Consider the following 8,732-nt stretch of genomic DNA (forward strand, 5'->3'; position numbering starts at 1 on the left):
ATGATGGAGTTATGTCCCAATAAACCCATCATAAGCTGAAAATATTGTAAGTCGAAAATGCATTTAATACACCTAACATTTGAACATCTTGGCTTAGCCTAGCCTATCTTACGTGTGCTCAGAATACTTGCATTGGCCTACAGTTGTATAAAATCATCTAACACAAAGCCTATTATTGATTGATTGATTTATACAAAGTCTATTTTATTTTATTTTTAAAAATTTTTTTAAATATTTTATTTATTTATTCATGAGAGAGAGAGAGAGAGAGAGAGGCAGAGACACAGGCAGAGGGAGAAGCAGGCTCCATGCAGGGAGCCCGACGTGGGACTCGATCCCGGGTCTCCAGGATCAATCCCTGGGCCTAAGGCAGACGCTAAACCACTGAGCCACCCAGGGATCCCCATACAAAGTCTTTTTTAAAATATCATTGAATATCTTATCTAACTTATTGAATACTGTACCAAAAGTGAAAACCAGAATGGTCAAAGTTCATAATTATTATCTATGGCCTCAAAATCAAAAGATAAAGATTATCCCTTGAATATCCAATATATTTTTGTAACTGCGTGGACTTTGCTAAACTAAAGCACACGAATACTGATGAATCTGTCATAAATATATATTAAGTACATTGCAAGTATATCTTAAATACCTTATCTTAAATACCTTATGTGGCTAGTCTAAGTATTTCTTTCCATTTTTCTTACAAATAATTATTTTTCAAACCTCAAGTTCTGCTATAACAGAATATGCTGAACAAGACTCTCTTCCACTTTATCTTCACAAGCTCAAGTTTCCTTTTTGTTAATTTCTTTTACAGACCCCCGTGTGTGCATAAGTGTCTCATAATCTTTAAGTTTTCATTTCTGTCCTTTTTCTTATTTTTGTATATTTGATCTTTTCATTCTTCGATGCTATGACTCTTTCTACTCTCTCCATCTCTTGAGTTTTCCCCCTAATTTTCCTGCAAAGAAGTTGCTTCTTTAAGTCGTATAGTGAGATAACTTGAGGTTCAAGGTCTGTCACTGAATTAATAATCAGATACAAGCAAAAGAGTGTTGTGATTCCATGCCCTAGAATTAGAAATAGTGCTATTCTTTTCTGCAACATTTCGGGACCCCCTGATGCTCAGAGAGTAAGAATTTAGGAAGACAATAAAGGAGTTAATTGCAATAGTCAAGATGGGAAGTGATTAAAGCATTTAATGGAACCATTTCTATGATTGTATTCATTGTCACAGCACTCCTAAGACTTACAAGGACCTCAGAAACACATAATGCATGAACAATAAAATGTATGGGTCAATATTTTATTTTTAATTGCTTCCAATTTTAATTTCCTAAAATATAACCACATGATAATTGTTAATGTCCAACATCTATACTATCTGGATAGTAAACATTTCTCACTTGTTTTCAAAAATATGTCTCTAGCGACTGCTGATTTTTACCATTTGTATCTCCCTACTGACTAAGTTTATAAGATTATGGTTAACCAATAAATAAAAAAATGAGTTCTATCAGGAATTAGAATATACAAGGGAAAGGACACAAAAATGGATCATTTGATGTGTTTTCTGGGTCAGAAATTTCTTAATACCTAATAGTATACAAGTGTGCTGGTCCTTTCCCTAGTCCCTGTCTTTATCCTTAATGTGACATGATGAGAGATGATGAGAAATTTTCCTGCATGAGTATCCAGACACTGAAGAGACAAGGGATAAGAAAAGATGATTTTGTTCTTTTTTTTTTTTTTTTTTTTCTAATTGTCACCAATCCTCTCACCCTGTAGCAACCACCAGTTTATTCTCTGTATTTAAGAGTCTGGGGGTTGTTTGTTTGTCTCCTTTCTTCTGTTTTTGTTCATTTGTTTCTTTAATTCCACAGATGAGTGAAATCATATGATATTTGTCTCTTTATAAAGAAAAAAAGGCATCTGTCTCTCTCTGCTCCTGAAAGACATTCCTCCTTACTCCAGCCCTCTCCTTACTTCAGCCTTCTCCAGAAGACTTTTCTGACCTGAATTTGTTTTCAAGTTTTGGGGCCTTATCAGTTTGGTATGTAAATTCCTAGGGAAGTAATGCCATAGTCTCCTAGGCACTTTGGGATTTAACCTAGGACCAAGTCCAGGTTGTAACCATTGAACTCTTTAGGGCTATAAAACAAAAGTTTTATGAGTCTTTGGATCAGAGTAATTAACTAGAAAATGGCTGCTGACATATTTTCATAATATATAAAAATATAGGAGCATTGAACAAAAACTTTAACTTTATAATACATATATTTCAGTGGATTAGGTGGGCAGAACTTTTTATAGGAAGATTGGGAAAAACAAGGTTTTGGTTCTCTAGTGTTTTCCTCTCTGCAAAAACTGTCAGATTGCTATTACAGTACAATGGCCAATTTTCAGGGGCATAAAACACAGTATTTGCCTTCAAGAAATTTCTAATTTCGTAGTGTCTTTGAGGCTAAAGGACAAACAACTCCAATGTAAGACTGAATGTACATACTTTAGCAGGAATACACTTAGAGAACTGGATTTTGAATGTTCATAGGAGGAAGACACAGGATCAATGTGTAATAACTAAAATATTTCATAAGAGTGATATTTGAGATGGATCTTAAAGGCTAAAATGCAGAAAAGCAAAACTTCCCCAAATGGTATATTCCAGGCACAGAAAACTACATAGATAAATGAATTATAAAATATTACAGTACGCGACTGTATTACTTGGGGTTGATTCCCATTTATTTATTTATTTTTATTTATTTATTTTTTTAAAGCTAAGATTCTCTAATGCTCTTTTTTTTTTCAAAGATTTATTTATTTATTCATTCAGAGAGAGCGAAGAGAGAGGCAGAGACACAGGCAGAGGGAGAAGCAGGCTCCATGCAGGGAGCCCGACGTGGGACTCGATCCCAGGTCTCCAGGATCACACCCCGGGCTGCAGGCGGCGCTAAACTGCTGCACCACCGGGGCTGCCCTGATTCCCATTCATGATCCAAATGACAACTTCTTAAAAATTTATTCATTCAACAAATACATATTTTTAATCTCTACCACATAACAGAGGTCATTCTAGGTAATCACAGAAAATGGAAAAGAAACTTAATTAAATAAGTTAATTATATGAAGTAAAATAAAGCAGAGTAAGCAAACACAGAGGTTGTGGTGATATATTGTGGATGATTAAGAAGGCTTCTCTGCTAGGGTACATTGATCATTTGATGAAAATTCTGAATGAAATAATTGAGAAAATCATGTAAGTGTAGAGGAGAAAAAAAAAAAGCTTTCTTGTACCTATCTTAGGATAATTGACTAGAGCACCATGAACTGACAAAAAAGAGATTGGCTTCAGAAACACAATAAGTTTATGCATTTGTGTATGGTGCATACATGTAGGAATACTCAGAGGTGAGTAACTCCAGAGAGGTGGTTAGAATTTAGGAACTATAACTAGGGGAAGGGGAAGGGGACAAAGGGCACCTAGGGAAAAGCAAGTGACTGTTTGGAAAGATAAATGGCCCCTTAGGAGAACAGATAGGAGATATGATCATTTTTTGACAATATCTGTTTAGTTGTGGTGTTGACTTTTGAGAGGACTAGAGTTGTATCTGAATAGAGGATTTATGATAGTTGAGTTCTTCAGGGTAGACTACTTTCAAGCAGACAAAGGGTTTTAGGAACTGAAACATTTTCAGCACAAAATGATTCTTATGCCATAATAACATGTGGAGGGGTATATCCCGATCCCCTTCACAAATACTAGGAAAATAAATTAATATTATGTACACAGACACACTGGAGATTTCCTGGGTGCTAGTAAGCTCTGTTCTTAATAAAAGTGGGAAGAGCCAGCTTTTGAACAAACATAATATTCACACTGATGAATATATACTTAAAATAGCCGTAGTGACTTCCAGTCTTATTTTTTAAAATATTTAATTAATTTATTCATGAGAGACACAGAGAGAGAGGCAGAGACACAGGCAGAGGGAGAAGCAGGCTTCCCATGGGGAGTCCAATGCAGGATTCAATCTCAGCACCCCGAGATCATGCCCTGAGCTGAAGGCAGACGCTCACCCAATGTGCCACACAGGCATCTTTTTTTTTTTTCCCTAATAGGATGAATGAAAGTCGAAGGGTTATCAATTAGGATATAATTGCAAGAGCATCTGTGCCAGATAATGGAGGCATCAGGGTGACAATTGTGCAGATGTGAAATGGGTGGATGTAAAATTTATCCCAGATGATGAACGTCTGGATTTGGCTACTGGGAATGAAGCTAGTGTTAACACTGAGATTTTTAAGTCCACATAATGAGAAAAACAAGAATTCTATTCCCGGATAATGAAAAATTTAGATAGAGTTGCTTCTGAAAAAATAATAATGACTTAGGAACTGTTGAGTTTGGAGTTCTGCATGGTAAGACATCTAAGGAAACCTAGAACATGAGATGGAAGGGGAGGAGATCAATGCTGCATATTTATATTATAGCCATTGTTGCAAATTGATCTAAGTTGATATGCAGGACACAAACACGAGATTTATTTCAGTGATTCTTGGTATCTTCTAACACTTAGAGGTTGGTAGTGTGTGCTATCAATCTCCTCCCTACAACCTGAAGACATGCTGGTATGGTGCAGATTGTGCCACACAGACACAAATAGAGCAAACAGGTATGCAAGCAGCCAGATAGGGTTTCTGTGATTGCCAGGAAGTCTTGGTGATCTGTCCCTTTATATCTCTGGCAACCTTGAAGAGAAGGGTCATTTATGGCAAATGCAAACATATTCTAATGGTAGCATTCAGCTACCCTTCTAGTTAGGGTCAACAACAAATATCCTTCAATATAGCATTTTAACTTAGAAGCAGTTTGGAATCCTAAGTTTAGAATACTATTTCAAAAGAAATGGCTATTAGGCATACTAAATTCTTATACTATATTGATGCCATGAAGACAGTGTCTGCACGATATTTCAGTCCAACCTATTGCCTAGAATATTTTCTGGTGTTGTCATATTTAATACCATTTGAAATACTTGGTAGTTCAATTGTAAGGTGAAGCACTCCCCAATTGTAGTCTAAAATAACATACACATATAGTTCTTACTGTCTATATGAAGTATTTTAAAGAAACCTCATGGCACCCCTGGTGGCGCAGGGGGTTTAGTGCACCTGAAGCCCAGGGTGTGATCCTGGAGACCTGGGATTGAGCCTGCTTCTCCCTCTGCCTGTGTCTCTGCATCTCTCTCTCTCTGTGTCTCTCATGAATAAATAGATAAAATCTTTAAAAAAAATAAAGAAACCTCAGATAATGTACCAATTATTTTATAGTAATCTGAGAATATTTTCCAGTCCTCCCCAAACCAACCTTGGCTCCATTGACTATGTCCGGTTGTCTCCCTCCTTCAGTGTTGCAAAGCCTATCTCTCACTAGCACTCCTTAATTACACAGAGTTAGTCCCATCATGATCTTCCATGGGGTGGAGCATTAGTATCAGAGTTATTACTCTGAAATTTGATCCAAAACACGAGTTGGCTCAGAATTAAATTAAAATTTCTCCCGATTTTTTGAATATTCGAAGGAAGAGTCTTTGCCTTTAAAATATCACTGTAGTAATAGCAGCATATCTCAAAACCCCAAATAGCTCTCTGTCCAATACCATGCTTGGTATAGCAGGAACAATAAAAGGGAAGAATCTTAGTGAAAGACTGCATATATGAACAACCAAAATGATGCATTTATTCTTCTGAAAGAATGTTTAGGGTAGTGTTAATATAACACACCAGTACTCCTCACTCATTATTCCTAAACACAAGAAAATAATAGAAGTGAAAATGTGTCTATCTCTAGACTCTGGTCTTTAGGAACATTTATAAGGGATTTAAACCATTATCCAAACTCAAAGAGTAAATCTTTGGCATTTCTCATACTAGCATGAACAGCATATTAGACTCTTCACTTTGTCTTTGAAGGACTTTCTTCTTGCTTCATTATCAGGTATAAGGAATTACTCAAATAATATGGTTGCTTTATTACAACTTAATATTTAAACTTTTTTTCATTTTGATTTTATCATTATAATCATTTTGACCATTTTACATCATTTGATGTTTTTATTTATTTAATGAGTAAAACATCAATATTAAGATTCCAAAAGATTAGAAAGATAAAAACAGAAAATCAGTCATTAATAATTTTCCTTCCCAGACAACTATTGTTACCTATTAGGTTTTCTTAACAGATATTCTATGTACTTTTCTGTATAAATAAATATGTATATATTTTTACATAAAAATAAGCATATTATGATATAATGTCTCATTGAATATATACATACATACATATACAGTTTAAAGAGGAAATTAAGGGATGCCTGGGTGGCTCAGCAGTTGAGCATCTGCCTTTGGCTCAGGGCATGATCCCGGGGTCCTGGGATTGAGTCTTATATCAGGGAGCCTGTTTCTCCCTCTGCTTATGTCTCTGCTTCTTTCTTTGTGTCTCTCATAAATAAATAAATTAAATATTTAAAAAACAAAGAAGAAATTAATATGAATATAAAAAATGGGATCGTTCTTTTCAAGCCATATAGCAGTCTGTTGTATGGAACTACCATGCTGTATCCAAGATTTTCCTTATTGGTAAATATATTTGGGTTCTAATATTTTTTTCCAATCAAAAATGTAGCAACAGATGTTCTTACACATCATTTCACACCTGTGTAACTATGTCTGCAAGAAAAATTCCTAAAAGTGGAATAAATAGATCAGGGGAATTTTACAATTTAAACTTATATACACATTATTTAAGAATTAAAAATAAATTTAGATCAATAAAATATCATCCCTCAACTAACATAAAACAAAACAAAAAACAAGTTTCTTTTTACATATTTATAGCCTCATTATTTTTTGTTCCCCATAAATACATTACTTGTATAAACTTCTTCAATAGTATTTGAATCTGATTAAAGTTACATATGAAACTCTTGTTTCAGACATCAATTCCCAAACTGATATTAATTTTTCAGTCTGTTTGGAAGAAAACAAATGGTCATGGTCATCTACTGACAGGGAAAAAATGTATTGTTTAGCCTCCTCTTAAAAGCCAAGGATCACAAACAAACAAACAAACAAAACATACATACACACATACATATATAATTTAAATAAAGTGAAGGATCTGGAACTCTGAAAAGTTCAAGTAAAAAAACAAAAAACAACAAAAAAGACCTGTTCAAATGTATTTAGCCCAGAAATTTTCAAATGTGTTTAACAATTATTAACATTCTTTGGAAAAGGGTTCTTTTTGAAGACATAGTGTTAATACACCAGAATATGAAATATATGTTAGACCACTCCATGATGTTCATTTTAAATGGACTGCATTTCAGGTACTAGGCAAACAAATATGCAAATTACCTTGTCCTCGAGGCTTCACAGTCTTTTCAAATTCAAAGGCAAACATCTAATAGATTGAGAAAGATGAGAACGCTATCAAAAGCCAAATAAAGAAAAAGTCTCCTGTTTGTTAAATCATATCCCTTGGTATTAAATATCTGTGCATTATTTGCCAACCTGAGATTTGTGAATTTTTCCCATTTTCCTTTTCTAGTATTATTATTTTTAGGAATATGAAAACAAAAAATCACATTTTTTAAAAACAAGATAATCACCGTCATATAGTAATTATCACCCAAAAGGAATTTTTGTGTAGGGGATCAGAATATGCTACCCCAAAATATGCCACTTTGGCATAAGGATTATTTTGAGCTGAAGACAATAGAAAAATAGCAAACATCAAAGCTCTCTGCCTCCTTCACCATGAATCTAGAAGCGGGCTTTGATTCTTAACCACCAGAATCAACTCTGGACTTAATCAGCCCAGAGACAGCACTGAAAGAGGATTCTACATAACAAACCTTATTAAAATAAACCTTACCTTCCGTTAAGGTAAGGAGGAGGTACCCCCTCCCCATATACTTATGTCTCCATATCTTGCTGTCCCTAAAAGCCTAACCCTGTTCCTTTTTCTTATCACCCTTCTACCAATGTATTGTTCTTTGTTAAATTGCTACATAAACCCCAAATTCTCAACACCCCTTTGAGATATGCATCAGTTTCTTTCATGTGTATGTACGCTGTGCATGTTAATAAATGTTCTTTCTTTTCTCTTGTTAATTTGTCTTTTGTCAGTTTAATTTTCAAGGTCCCAACTGGAAAATCTAGTAGGGTAGAGGAACAAGTTATGGCTGGGAACTGTGAAATTATACAGCACAAAAAGAGAGTCATGGATTTAAGGAGCTTATACTCAAACGGGGATTCAAACGTGTCAAATGCAATAGCTAACAATTAACCCATGCAGTGCATTAACAATGCAAAGCCAATTTTGCCATATTAAAGGCCATAACTTTTCCCAGAAATAATCTCTTGATAGTACATGCCTGTAATTTGATTTTCCTCTTTTCATTTATAAACACGAGCCTTTTCCTCTAAAATTATGTCTAACTACATTGTTTTTCCTTGACCAGAATATTTTTGACATTGTGGATACTTATACTAAAAGTGAACTAAAATCCACTTAATTTATGTATGAATACACTCAAAACAACTGTTTAGACTGCCTAATTTTTCTATTTTTTCTAGTCAGTGGGGTCATACTTGGACTTGAACACATATAAACACACACTGTGCACATACCAGGCACACACAAGAGTGGTAATTTG

This window comes from Vulpes lagopus, chromosome 4 (genome assembly GCF_018345385.1).
Source record: "Vulpes lagopus strain Blue_001 chromosome 4, ASM1834538v1, whole genome shotgun sequence".
Classification (NCBI taxonomy): Eukaryota; Metazoa; Chordata; class Mammalia; order Carnivora; family Canidae; genus Vulpes; species Vulpes lagopus.